The sequence below is a fragment of the Phalacrocorax carbo genome, chromosome 12 (assembly GCF_963921805.1).
Source record: "Phalacrocorax carbo chromosome 12, bPhaCar2.1, whole genome shotgun sequence".
Classification (NCBI taxonomy): domain Eukaryota; kingdom Metazoa; phylum Chordata; class Aves; order Suliformes; family Phalacrocoracidae; genus Phalacrocorax; species Phalacrocorax carbo.
Window position 1 is genome coordinate 23,223,215 of NC_087524.1, and position 13,560 is coordinate 23,236,774.

The 13,560-nt window shown below is 54.5% G+C and overlaps 1 protein-coding gene and 1 long non-coding RNA gene across 2 annotated transcripts in view; both read left to right on the top strand.

Annotated features, from left to right (window-relative positions):
* Nucleotides 1–13,560, top strand: part of PWWP2B (PWWP domain containing 2B) — a 106,531-nt gene that overhangs the window by 78,162 nt on the left and 14,809 nt on the right. The window lies entirely within an intron of this gene.
* On the top strand, nt 1,809–7,358 carry LOC135315534 (uncharacterized). Its single transcript, XR_010375027.1, has 2 exons — nt 1,809–2,250; nt 5,540–7,358. It is a non-coding gene; the product is annotated as an uncharacterized LOC135315534 (long non-coding RNA).

Below are 13,560 nucleotides of genomic sequence, written 5' to 3' on the forward strand. Positions count from 1 at the left end.
GGGCTGATCTGGCCAGCTGAGACCGGCACGTTTTGTTCTGTTGGACTGGCCCAGTCACCTGGGGAAAGTAGCTCAGGGCATGGGTTGCAGCAGTACACAGGCTGGCTTTAACACTGAGTACGTGGTCTAAAATGAGCTGAAGGTGTCCTGTGCAGTGTCCCGAGCAGAGGAGGCTGGCCGCTGCTGCCCGTCCATTAGCGTTACGTGGTTTCCGTCACTGTGCATCTCCAGCATCTCCGTGCTGCGGCCGCACCATGCGCAGGAACCGGTGCTGGCGCTGCTTCCCCTGCCCAACGTGCAGCTCGTGTTGCAGCAGTGCTTTGGCTGAAGTGCTGCTGTCTGCGCATCCTTCCCATCAGAGCAAAAAAAAATGTGCTGATAAACTGGAAGGTACTGGATCAGAAGATCTGGCCAGCAAGTGGCTATGTGTGACCCATGGGACCCAGACGTCCCCTGCGCAGCTCCCAGCTCATGAACAATAAACAGCATCTCCCCTCAGCACAGGGATGACTCTGCTCTGCTGTGAAATGTTGATAATGACCACCAAGGGACAAAACATTTCCTGGATTCAGGGATACTTTCTGAAGCAGATCAGTGTTCTAAGCACGTAGTTCCTATTCTTCTCACCAGTGGCCAGTTGCACCTGCCTGTGTCCTGACCCTGGGCAGGCGTGTCCTGGCATTTTAGCTCTCATGAGGATATGGAGGCATGTTGGGGGGAGGAAAACAAACAAACAAAAAACCCCACTAAAACCCCTCAACATTTATGAGGAGCTGTTGGTAAATTAGTGCTAGTATTTTACCTGCTAGGTTCTGTAGAAGGAATAAAGGAAGGATACCACACTGTAGTTTCCAGGCAGTGTGAGGAGCCCTGCCTCTATACTATGTTTTCTGCTGGTGTTCATCTTTTGAAGACACTTGAAATCATGTAACTGTGACAAAGGAATGAGGCTGATTGTTCCAGGATTTTCATCACTAGCAAAAAGATCTGTAGAGGGAGAACTTGTCTTACCAAATTCACTGCTGTTTCTTCTTCACTTACTAAATCCCCTGACTGTTTGTCAGGGGAAGGAAGGGTCAGCCCTCCGGATGATCAAAATGTGCTCCCTCTGCATTTTGGCATAGTAAAATGTTAAATATTTAAACAGGCCCTTTATCATGAAATACATTACAAACTCCTTCAGTCCCTTCAGCTACTCCATCACTGTCGTGATTTCCCAGAGCTGATTTGGGTCGGTAAGAGGTTCCTGGGGCAAGAAAACATCCTGTTTTTCCTTTCAGCCTGATCATTAGAGAGTTTCCAGCATGCCTGGGAGCTGGACCAGGGTGGAAAAGGATGGGTTTATGCTGCTTTAGCTCTTCCACACTGCTAGAGCTGGGGGGGTGCCGGTCAGCTTAGGTTTAATTGTGTGCTCGGGCTGCATTGCACCATGTAATGGCTGGCGAAATGCTGCTCTGCTACAAAAGCCTGTTGGAAACAAACTCTATGCTCAAAAAAATGTACTATTCAGAAGGTCATGGTTCCTCCCAAGGTGGTTATAAAACACCTCAAATCCTCATGCTGAAGTGCTCGCTACAGTTAATGTGAATGCTAAATATTTTGGCTTAAGAGCTGTTCCAGATGCAATGGTTTTGGTGCCAGTGGCCGGGGGAATAGCACAGAGGACAAATAATCCTGTACTACAGTGAGCCTGGGATCCTTAGAAGAGATCCGGGGATCTGCTCACGCTGTGAACTCCGGGATAAGCGCTTGTGCAGAGGAAGTGTTTTGGAGCAACGTTAGTATGACCTTGTAGCAAGGCAGTGAGCATGAGCTGGCAGGGTCAAGGCACAGAGGCGAAGTGCAGCACCTAGTCCATACCCCAAATTTCCCTCCCCAGCCCCAGAAACCCTCCAGCTTTCACGCAGCATGAGGAGTTGCACGGCTGGCTGTTGGGGTTAGCAAGCTGTAGGACAAATCCTCTAAACCAGGTTCCCCCTTCCCAACACATGCTGGGGCTGCGCGGACAGAGCTGGGGTGCAGCACGGGAGAGCGGGGCTCCGGCACCTGCTCGGCTGGACGGCGACTCCCCTGGGACGAGTCGGGGCTGCAGCTGCAACCCCGGCTGCTGGGAGGAAACCGCGGCATCTGGAGAGGTCTGTGTCGCAGGGACGGGGTGCTGGCAGGGCCGAGCAACCTCCTCCCGGGCTGGGGGCTGCGTGGGCTGTGCGGCTCCGGGTCGGGGGCCTGCGAGGGCTGGGCGAGCATGGGGTAAGTACTGGACAATCAGCAGAGAAATTCCAGGCTCCAATTAAGTGTCCAAGGCTTTGAGGCTGACTTCAGAACCCAGCCCTGGGTGAGTGGAGGGGATGCATGTGCTGGGGAAGACGGCTGGTTTCTGAGAGCGTGCAGGAGGGACAGTGATGCCTCTGCATGGCTCAGCCCTGGCCCAGGGACTAGAGGCCTGTCCTCGGGGGTGTCGCTTTAAAAAAAAAAACAAAACCAAACCTCAGGGGATGTGACCCTGGGGCAGCTTCTCTGCCTTTCCTCAAAAGCAAGGGGGGAGGCCAAGGAAGCCCCAGGTTCCTGGGTCAGGGTGATGCCCTGCAGCTGGGAGGGGTACGGAAAGGGACGCCCGGGACCATCCTCACCACTGCCCTAAGCACCAAGGATGGCTGCGGGGGGCGACTGCTCACTGTGGTTGTTTTTCTAGCTAAACCAATAATAACCTGTGTCTCGGAGCACCCCCTGGACACACAGAGAGGAGAAGGCTGGGTGTCCCCATGGGACGCCTTGCAGGGATGGGTGTTGGTGATGTTCCACCGACGCCATGTCCCCTTCCCCTGGTCCTTGCTGCGTTGCAGTACTCGGGCTGTCCTGTGCTCCAGCAGAATTAAGTTATCCAGAGAATTTTTGTTTAACCCTGTCATTGTTCAGTATTTTTGCTCTCAGTCCCACCAGCACCGACGCCCTCGCCAGTCCACGCTGCTGCAGCCCACCACCGTGCTGCCCCGCTCCTGAGGGCAGGGTGTGCAGGTGTGGGTCTGTCAGGCCATCCCCAGGGGCGATCCTCACCGGCTGCCCCCAGCCCTGGGTGATCCGCAGCCCCCGGGCTGCTCGGGGCTGGGGATGGAGCGGGGGCGAAGAAGGCTTTCTCAGTGTCAGCCCTGGCTTCTCCCTGCACAAGGTCATTTTCCCCGGGACATCAATCACTGCTTTTCAGCCCGGTTTTGTTGTTGCTTCAGTGCATAGCGATGAATCAAGCCCAGGCAGACAAAGCCTGTATAAATTTTGCTGCAATCTGGTGCGTTAATACACTAATTATTAACTATTATAAATCCTTTCTATGAGATTCTGAGCAATAACATCTCCTGTTCTAAAAAAAAAAGACTAGGAAGGTAAGAAGGCACAAAAATGTAAGCGCCAAAGAAGCTATTTTAATTTCCTAATATATGTCATGCTGTTAATTTATGAAAAACTGCTTGCTGTGGGTGTTAAGCGATTAGATTGCAGCTGTGAGCTGAAAATTTCAGATTAGGAAACATTTTTCCCGCAAATGGCCACCCCGTATTTGGAGCGCAACCCGTGCTGGCTATTTTGGGGGCTGCATTTCACTTGTAAAATTTAAACGTATATGCAAAGAGGGGCATTTCCAGTCCTGCTGCGTCACTAAAATACAGCTGCCCGGATTTGCATCTGCGGCTGGAGCGTGAGCCCGAGCTGTGAGCAGGGCGCGGGGGGCAGCCCCGCAGCGCCCCCCCCCCCCCGGCAGCGCGGCCCCCCCCCCCCGCAGCGCGCCCCCCCCCCCCGCGGCGCGCCCCCCCCCCGCAGCGCGCCCCCCCCCGCAGCGCCCCCCCCCGCCCCCGCAGCGCGCCCCCCGCAGCGCGGCGCCCCCCCCCCCCGCAGCGCGCCCCCCCCCCCGCAGCGCCCCCCCCCCCGCAGCGCGCCCCCCCCCCCCGCAGCGCGCCCCCCGCAGCGCGCCCCCCCCCCGCAGCGCGCCCCCCCCCCGCAGCGCCCCCCCCCCCCCCCGCAGCGCCCCCCCCCGCAGCGCGCCCCCCGCAGCCCCGCGGTGTGCGCGCTGCTGCGCTGCCGGGCGGCCGCTGCCGGAGGTCTCGGGAGCTGCACCGAGCGCCTGCCGAAAGCGAGCGGTTGGAACCAGCGGGAAACGGGGCAGTGGCAGAAACTCGGAGGGGCTTTTTTAAAAAACTCTGAATAGAAGTTTCTCGGGGTGTTGGAGCGGATTAGCGGCAGAGCACAAACCCCCTTGTTTTCTCACCGATAATCGAAACTGACTCCCAGCAAACCAGCTCTTTGAAACCCCCAGGTATTGTTAAAGATGTGAATCTCCTTTCACATGGAAGCTTGAGCTTTATTCTCAGCGTTTCTGAAACGAGCCGCTAATTCAAGCCAAGAACGGGAAAACTGCTACACCTGGCTTGGCCGAGGCTCGCACGCCTCCCGTACAGCCCGGGGGGTCCGGGGGGCCCGGCCCCGCAGGGGGGGCTCCCCCCGCAGCGGCTGCCCGCGCCGCGCCCGACGGCCCCATCTCCTGGCACAACCTCGTAACAGCAGTAAAGCCGCAAGAAACTCTCCACTTCTGGTTTTCTTCTGGGTCTTTTCCTTTGCACACAATTTTATTCCTTTGGAAAACGTCGTTTTCTCAGAACTGAAATTTTGCAGAGGGCGAAGGGCAGTTTTGCTTCATCCTCTGGGTCAAAGATTTTTCAGGAAGAACTTGAGAGCTGTAAAAACGTTTCCCTCTGGCATTTTCTAAATTGAAAAGCTCAGCTGATGGCATTTCACAATGATTTCTAGTTTGGGGCATTAGTTACAATAAACCCAACGGCAGCTGCAATCCGAGCGCAGGCCCCATCCCAGCACGGCAGGGCGATGGCGAAACCAGCCCCAGACTGAAACATCTCCCCCGGAGGGGCTTTGCGGGGGATGAGGGCACCCCCACCTTGCCAGCGCTGCAGGGGGCCGGCGCTGGTGCTGTGCTGCAAAGCCCCGCCGTGCTCCTCTTCTGCCACTGCGGGGGTGCGGCTGTGGCTGGGGGGTGACGCGGGGTCCTGGCCGCACGGGTGTCCGCCGTCACGCCGTGCCACCCCAAGGCTCTCCCTCTGCCACCCACCCACCCACCTGCAGCAGGTGCCCGGTGGCTGCGGGGCCGCCCCAGCGCTGGCTCTCACAGAGGAGGGGGAGCAGGACCCGGGGGGCACCCTCAGATGTGGGTGTAGTGATGGGCAGAACCTGGGTCTGGTTGGTTTTTAACATTCCGCCCCACTCTCACATGTCTGTGTGCGTGACAGTGGCCTTTTTATTCCCCAGAAGTTGTGGCTTGTAGGAAAAGACATATATGTATAGTTTTGTTCCCCCATTCAGCATGAAATAAAAATAGGTGTTTTGGAGAGTGTCCTGCTCCTGGTGTCTTGAGGCCCTGCCAGCAGAACGCAGACTGCCTACCTGGAGTGAAGCACAAGGCACCTTCTTCCCCCTGATCTCAGCACCTTACTATTTCCAAGGACACTCCCCCCGCAAGATTTCCCTCTATCCCCTCCAGGTGAGGACCTTGCGGAGAATGTGTCTGCTTTCATTCAGAAAACATGGAGGCAAAGAGAACATCTGGAAGATTTTATTGTGCCTTGTAGGAGGGACTGGCCTCGTTTATGTACTCCCTTGGTCACCAGCACAGCACGTTTTGGGATGTCTGTCCCCATCTCTACAGGCAGCTGCACCCCAGCACATGGAGGGGGACAATGGGGTCCCCCCTGCCCTGGGGGAGACGCACAAAGCCGGGAAGGTGATGGCAGCAAACCTTGGGGTTGGTAAGACTGAGCATCACTGGGTCGTCCTTCCTGCAGGAGGAATGGGGACCAAAGACCCCACAAGCAAGCCAGGTGGGCTGGCGGAGCGTGCTTCATCTGCCCCAGGCCTCCCACCTCGTGCGGGAGTGACAGACACCGAGCGGCGAAGGCACGTCCTGGCTCAAGGGAAATTTTGTGTTCAGGCAAAATTTTGGAAGAAATTTTTAACATTTGGTGAGTTTCCAAGTAGGAAATACAGACTGCATTTCACCTTGTTTTAAGAGGAGATTCTCACAGGGCTTTTTATCCTCGCGGCTGTTAGAGTTATCCCTGAGTACCACAGGAAATAGTGCGTGTATCCGTAAGGACAGAGGCCACCCTCACAGCTCTCAGGCACGGAGTGCCGGGCAGCCAGTACTGCTGGGGCCGCTCCCCCGGTGTGATTCCCCACGCTGGGTTTGCAGCAGCCGGAGCCTGCCAGCACCAGCGCTGTCTCTCGTTGACATCAGTTGCCTCTTTTACACCTTATCAAACATCATATGCAATCTGTTGAATTAAAAAAAAACAAACCAGCAACTCACGGACAGACATCGGAGCCTGTTTGGGCCTGAGCGATTCTGCCGCAGACACCTACAGAAGCACCAGTTCACCTATGGCTCAGTACCTGCGGCTTTGGTTTACAGGTCCTTTGGGGACCCACCGTTCCAAAACAAAGCCCCATGGCTGTCATTCTTCCCCAGTTACTGACTGGTGGCTTCTCTACGGCACATAGGATCAACTACTCAAAGCCTTGCGTGTTCGGTGGGTAACATGCCAGAAAGACTGAACTAAACTGAGACGATACAGATTTTTTAAAAAGCAATCGTCCCTGCCTGTTCCAGTCCTTGGTTTGCAAAGCCAACAAACTTGTAGCGGAAGGAAGAAGATGGGTATAGAGGACATCAGCAAGGAGCCCCTCTGCAGCAAGAGGCACGAAGCGTGCCCCCAGAGCTGCCACCTGTGCTGCGTGGATGCAAACACACAGCGTACGGTGCTACATTTTCATAGTCTAGGAAAAATGCTGAAGAGCTTTTAAAAGCACAGGCGAATGTGTACACAAAGGGAAGTCATGCTATTTAGATAAGCATACCTTGACCTTTAGAGCTGCTGGCAAAGCAGCCAGTTTTCGCCGGCTCGCCAGCTCTGCAGGCAGCACCGAGCCCTCCGGGCTGGCAGCCCAGAAGTGCCTGCTCTCTGCCGCGGGCACGGCAGGGGCTCACGCCAGATGGCTCCTCACTCTCCAAAACGCATGTTAAATATTGGGGCAGAGCGTGCTCCACCCAGGCACCGGCTGCTTTTGTGTGGGGACACGTATGCGAAGGACGGGGCTGCTCCCCGCAGCACGAGGCGGTGGGACGGGGCTTCCTCTAGGGCTGGCGAACGGCTCTGCTGGCTGGGCAGATCCATCGCTTCCAGCAGAGAGATGGAGAAAGAGAAGAGCACACGGTACACTGGGCTTTTAATATTTTAAAGCCTGTTTTTGAAGTCCTAAAAATAGCTTTTTTCCTTGTAATAAAAAACAACAATTGCTTGACAGTGCCTGAAATAATCCATTTCCTATTCCACATCCTAGAACTATGTAAGCAACTGAGTCATGGAGGGATAAAGCCTGCTGTGCCCGACACAGGCGGACTCAGGATATGGGTGCTTACCTGCACGCTTGGGCCTATTTGCACATCTCTGACGAGGGAAGCCCTCGTAGTGAGAAGAGGTTCACCTGATTTACTGTTAACTGCCTTACAGGTTCTGCATTCCAGGTGGCACCATCAAAACCAGTCTCTGAAAACGTGCCGGGTGGGCCGCACGCCCGGGGTAACGCCTGCTCGTCCTTGCTGCCTGTGCGGTGTTTCAGAGCGGTGGTTATGGCGTTTCAAGAGCGGTCGCGGCCCCGGGAGCAGTGCGTTCTGCAGGTGCTGTGCCGAGGCAAGGCCTGCTGCCTGGGCAAATGCCTTTCGCTGCTGCTTGTCTTGGGGCTTCTTTGCTGGTTAGTTGTAGGAGAGCCATCAAGATCACCTGTAACCATCAATAATTATTTATAGTTATTTCTTCTCGAGTGCTCTCACCATCATACATGCATGGCTATTTTCTTATCAAGCATTTGAGATAAGTCGACTCTTTCGTGGTTGAAATGAATCACCGGTGTTACTCACAGGGTCACTGATGTTACGAGCTGAATCATTTCATTAACATGCATGGGTTTTGAGGAGCTCAGCCAGAATAACACCGGACCCTGCTCTCCTTGCGGGGAAGCAGGGGCTGAGGAAGGGGTGAGCCGGCAGGCTCCGGGCACCACTGGCACGGGCCGGGGGTAAACGGCACCTGGCCCTGCTGCCCTGGCTGCTCCTTGGGCTGATGGAGCTCCCTGGGAAGGTCGTGTTTCCACTCCCCAAGTTTCCATTGTGATAGCTTAGGAATTTGTAAAAAGAAAAGATTTGGGATAAAATTTGTCACGCCAGATGTTTCAGGCATCTTCAGAAATACATGAGGATGATGTTGCATTGGCCTGTTCTGAAACACGGACCCCCCATGAGCAGGCCCAGCACCCTTGCTCTGGCACAGCAGGAGGAAGCACATCAAGTTTCATTTCAGGGGTGCCTTGTCTTGCTCCCTTGAAAATGTTTCCAGATTTGGTCAAGTGACTGCTGAAAAGCTGCATTATGCAGGCACTCAGTGGAGGTTTCCACTGCTCGTAGCTCTGGCAGCACAGGAAGGTTGTGAGAGGTTCCTGCCCCAAGGACAACCGAGATGGGTGGCGTACCATGCACGCAACAGAGATGTTCCACCCCCCCTCAGCTCCCCGGTCACTGCAGATGGCCAAATCCACTGAACCAGAGCTGTGGACAGGACTGTGCGGGAGAAGATAAACCACTTTAGCTTTGGGTTGGGTATTAGGGAAAGGCTCTTGCCCCAGAGGGTGGGGGAGCCCTGGCACAGGCTCCCCAGGGAGGCATCACAGCACCAGCCTGGCGATATCCAAGAAGCACTTGGACAAGGCCCTCAGAGACACGGTGTGAATTTGGGGTGTCCTGAGCAGGGACGGGAGTGGGGCTCCATGATCCCTGCGGGTCCCTTCCACCTCAGGACATACTATGATACTATACTACTATGGTTGGTAAAACATGATTGCTGGTTAAATTCTTAATAACTAAGTAAATCAAATATTTACCCCTTAAAGTGAATGTTGGTAAGCCCCACAGCAATGCACTGGTTTACAAGGCCAATACCAGCATGACTTATTTGTACCATAGTCTTTTATGAAGAGTTATAATGGTATTCACTTGAGGCAAACAGCTTTTCAGAAATTGGGACATAGTTATTTGTGACCTTTAAAATACAAGTTCCAGACTGTGGCTCATCCACTGCTCTTTAAAACATCATATTCCTCTCTCAGAGCACAACCAGAAGGTGGAAGGCAGAAATGAGGGACTGAAAGATTCCCCCCTACGTACCCAGCCTGAGCCAAAGGGAATCTCATCAGCAGGCTTTGGCTTTTTTTATCTGGGAACCTTTCAAATTGTCTGCAAGCCTGTATGACTCCAGACTCCTGCTCCTCTGCTGACCGACTGCTGCAAATTGCAAATCCTTGCCCACTTGTGGCAGAAGCGGCGATGCTGACAGCGAAGGTGGCAGCGGTACACGCAGCCCTCGGCAGGTTTTCCCCCTCAAGGGAATAATTTCTCATTCTTCCAATGAGAAGCAGACAAGGGGAAGCCAAGGGAAAGCCAACCAAGGGAAACCCAAGGGAAAGCCAAGGGAAACCCAACCAAGGGAAACCCAACCAAGGGAAAGCCAAGGGAAAGCCAAGGGAAACCCAACCAAGGGAAAGCCAAGGGAAACCCAACCAAGGGAAACCCAACCAAGGGAAAGCCAAGGGAAAGCCAACCAAGGGAAACCCAACCAAGGGAAAGCCAAGGGAAAGCCAACCAAGGGAAACCCAAGGGAAAGCCAAGGGAAAGCCAACCAAGGGAAACCCAACCAAGGGAAAGCCAAGGGAAAGCCCCGCTGCCCTGAGGCGGAGGCAGGGCTGCATCCCAGCACAGGAGCCATTCCAGCACCCCCTGTGCCCAGGCTGGCCTTACAGCCGGCGCCACAAGGCCTTCAGCAGTGCTGGTCCGTGGCACAGCCTGGGGCTGGGCAGAGGCTCCCACTGCTGGAGGGAAACTCGGGCAGACGTCAGTGCTGGGTCTCTGCCTCGGAAAGGGCCAGCAGCGTCCACAGCAAGTGTTGGGAGATGGGTGTGATCGCTCCAGGGCTGTTTGCCGGGAGGGGCTGGGCAGAGGCGGCTGACTCAGCTTCTGCCTGCTGTTTTAAACGGAGGAAAAACTAATGAAGCTACTTAGGAAATTTTTTAACAAAAAGAAAAGCACCAGAGGACGTATAACACAGAGGGGTTGGTTTTCTGCGAGACACATCTCTCACAAGTGGGAATTTAAAAACCATGCAGTTATGTTTTTCACCCTAAGAGATTTTACTGCCAAGGACACAGAAAATGAATGTAAGGGGGTGGCCTCACGCAGTGTCTCAGCCTGATGCTGAGACTGACGTGCAGTCCTTGTGCAGGCTGGCCCGTCTCATGTGCGGCAGGGACAGAGTTAAGCCCAGGAAGGAAAGCTTTTAATTTTTTTTTTTGTCTCCAGTTGACCTCCTTGGCTTTAGTGTTGGCCAGCTGAAACCTGCTGTTAAGGCTGTGGGCTGGAAGAAGGTGGGGGCGCTGAGAAAGTTTGTCTTTTTGATTTTGTTACAGGCAGATTGTAATTTCTTAGCCACAGGACAGCTGCAAAATTTGGGTAGGAAATTTGGGGGTTTTTTTTAATGGCTACTTGTGTTGTTTCAGTAGTGCAAATGCTTTCCAGCGCGCTGTGCTAAAGACCATCAGGAGGTAAAAATACTTGTTTATCAGGAGGTGAATCTGGGCATGGCCCTGGTGCCCATGACTGCCGCAGCAGCACAGCGGGCAGGACCGAGCGCGGTGGCTGCTGCTGGGCGGAGGGCACTGGAGCAGGGCGCTGCCACAGCTGGGAGCATCTCCCGGCTGATGGTGCGGGTCTGCGCTGACACCCACCGGCCCCCGAACCCCTGGGGAGCAGCTCCCACCCCCCGGCGGGCTGCAGCCCAGCCGGGCGAGTGAGCTCCCTCTCTACCGATGGCCTGAAACTGGTGGATGAGAAGGAGAAGCTCTTCCCTGATGGTGAGTTGTTGTCGCCCCTCACATCCCAGTGAGCACCCAGCACGCCGGCACCCAGGGCGCAGAGGCATGAGCCATCACAGCTACGTGGGTGCCACCCTCGGCAGCAGGGACCGGTTGCATGGCCTGCTTTGAAATTGTACATATCAGCGTAAATGGCAGTGTGGGTTCTGCCACAGGGTCATTTCTGTCTGAGGACTAAATTAAAGCTTCTAAAAATACAAAGGGAATTTGCAAAATGAGAAAATGGTTTATACAATGAAGCACATCGCTCTGAAGCAAGAGAAAACATTAGCTTTGGAGCTGAAAACATTGTGTTCCTGGAGTCTAAACACTGTCAACGTATGGTACTCAGAGGGAGGTGAGATCAAGCTGCTGGGATGCAAGGAAAATGGGGAAGAAAAAAACCCCACTTTCTTTTGCTTGGTGTGCTTACAGAGCTGCTGTGCTCCATGCTCAAAAAAGCTGTTCTGTACCTCTCCTCAGCATTTACCTGGGCTCTTGCTACATCTTTCAGAGGAAGAACAAATACAGTTCTAAAATACATCTTTTCTACCCCTTTTGTTGAAATTTTGGCCTGTGCTTTGGCCACCTCTGCTCTGAGCACTTGCAGGCTCCTGCCTGCTGGATGTCTATGCCCAGGTCTGGATTGTGTCTGTCCCCATGCCTCTGCCCCACGCAGCCCCCTGTCTCTGCCACATTTGGGGGGTCCCGCAGGCCAGCGGTGGGCTCACGGCACGCAGGCACCTCCTGGCGAGGAGCAGCGAGAGGCAAAAGAGAGCCGAGAACGTCCCAGGGGCAGGGCAGCAGGGGTGAAGTGAGGAGGGTGACTTCGTCCCTCGCTGTTTGCAGGAGGAGCAGTGGGTCCATGCCACCCGTCCCACGGCGGCTCCCGCGGGAGCACGGCGCGGGCTGCCCGTCAGCCGCAAACCCGGGGACTTGTAGCAGCACGAGTAAAACCCCTTCCCAGCTGGAGAGCGGGCTGGAGCAGGTAACCTGTGCTGCTGGCTGGTAACCTCAGTTCTCCCCAAATGTTGGCCAGGGCTGGACGCTTATGGAAGGGCTGGTTTGTGAACTAGGTATCAGTTCATTCCCTTTGGCAGAGCGATGCCTAAAGCCCTTAGAAAAGCAAAGCTCCCAACATCTTTTTCCTGTCTATTTGTATTTTTTCATTTCTCAATTGCTGGTAACACATTTCACGGCAGCCGAGGGCAACTGGTCAGACAAAAGATGGTTCATTGCATCAGAGTATAGTTGCCTGCAGTCTGTTTCTACCGGCCTCCTGAGAGCATGTGACGAAGCAAGATGCTTCTGAAGTCAGAGCAGCAAACCGCTGCTTCTGTCTCCTGGCAGACTAAATTTAGTGATGCCGCTGGCAGCAAACCTCCTCGTGCTTAAATAACGGCTAGCTGTGAGCACTGGTGGAAGCGGGGAGGAGCACCTGGCTGTGAGAGGGGACCGAGGCAGTGCCAGCGGCACCGTGCCACCCGTCACATCCGCAGCGTGGGAAGGCTCTGCTCAAGGTGTGGATGTGCTCCACCCGCTCAGAGCAAGGGTCAGCTGGGACTCCAGGAGAATCAGTCAGCAGCAATAATCTGTTAATCATTCAGCAGGTTAATAACTGTAATTACCCTTGGCACACTTTGCTGAAGACTGGAATTAATGAAGCTTCCAGAGAGAGTGAGCATAAACTTTTCAATAAACAAACACCTGCCCGTGGATGGGATGCAGGGCTCCGGCTAAGGAGGAGGGGGGGTCTGGTTCACCTTCAGCAGGGACCGGGGGTGGGATGAGCTCACGGCATGCGGGGAGAGAGATGCTTGAGGGACCAGCACAGGGAGCGGGCGGTGAGGGCTCCGGTGCTCGCCCCACTTGCCGCCCCACAGGAAGGGGGAGAGCGAGGCGCAGATAAGCTCAAGGCTGGGATTTGCCTTGGCTCTGCCTGAGGCTGTTTACTCAACACTACAAGATGGTTACCAACATCTCAAAAATGCAGAGACTGAAAGTGGTGCATATAGCTGCATTTACCAAGCCAACACTTCCTCCATGCAAAAATTCAGCAATGCTTCTCGGGGCTACATCTAGGCAGGAGCATCTAGTCTGGGCCTAGAGGCAAAACTGGTTTTTACACGAGTATCTTCATCGCCATTGTTTTGTTTGCTCTGGACAATGAAGTAGGAGCAGGAATAAGTCCCTTGGGAGACCCCCCTTTTCTCTTCTTGAAGCACGAGTCTAGCAGCTACAGGGTAGAGCAGATAATTAAAAATGAGCTTTTGCAGAAGAATGAGAGACTGAAAACCTGCTAAATATGTGTCTCCATCCCAACCCCACCCTCCCCCACCGAAGCCAAGTTATGCTGTGCAGCTCAGGACAAGCGCTCTGTGCTGTACAGACCCCTTCCCTGCCCACGTACTCACAGCTAGGTTTATAATAGGTGTTTCCTATTTTGGGAAACCCCGGGAAACAAAAATAAACTTCAAAGTGTTTGGGAGCAGCAATGGTGGGATTTAAATCCATAGCAGTTTCTGCTGCAAGGATGCCTCCGGGAAGGAG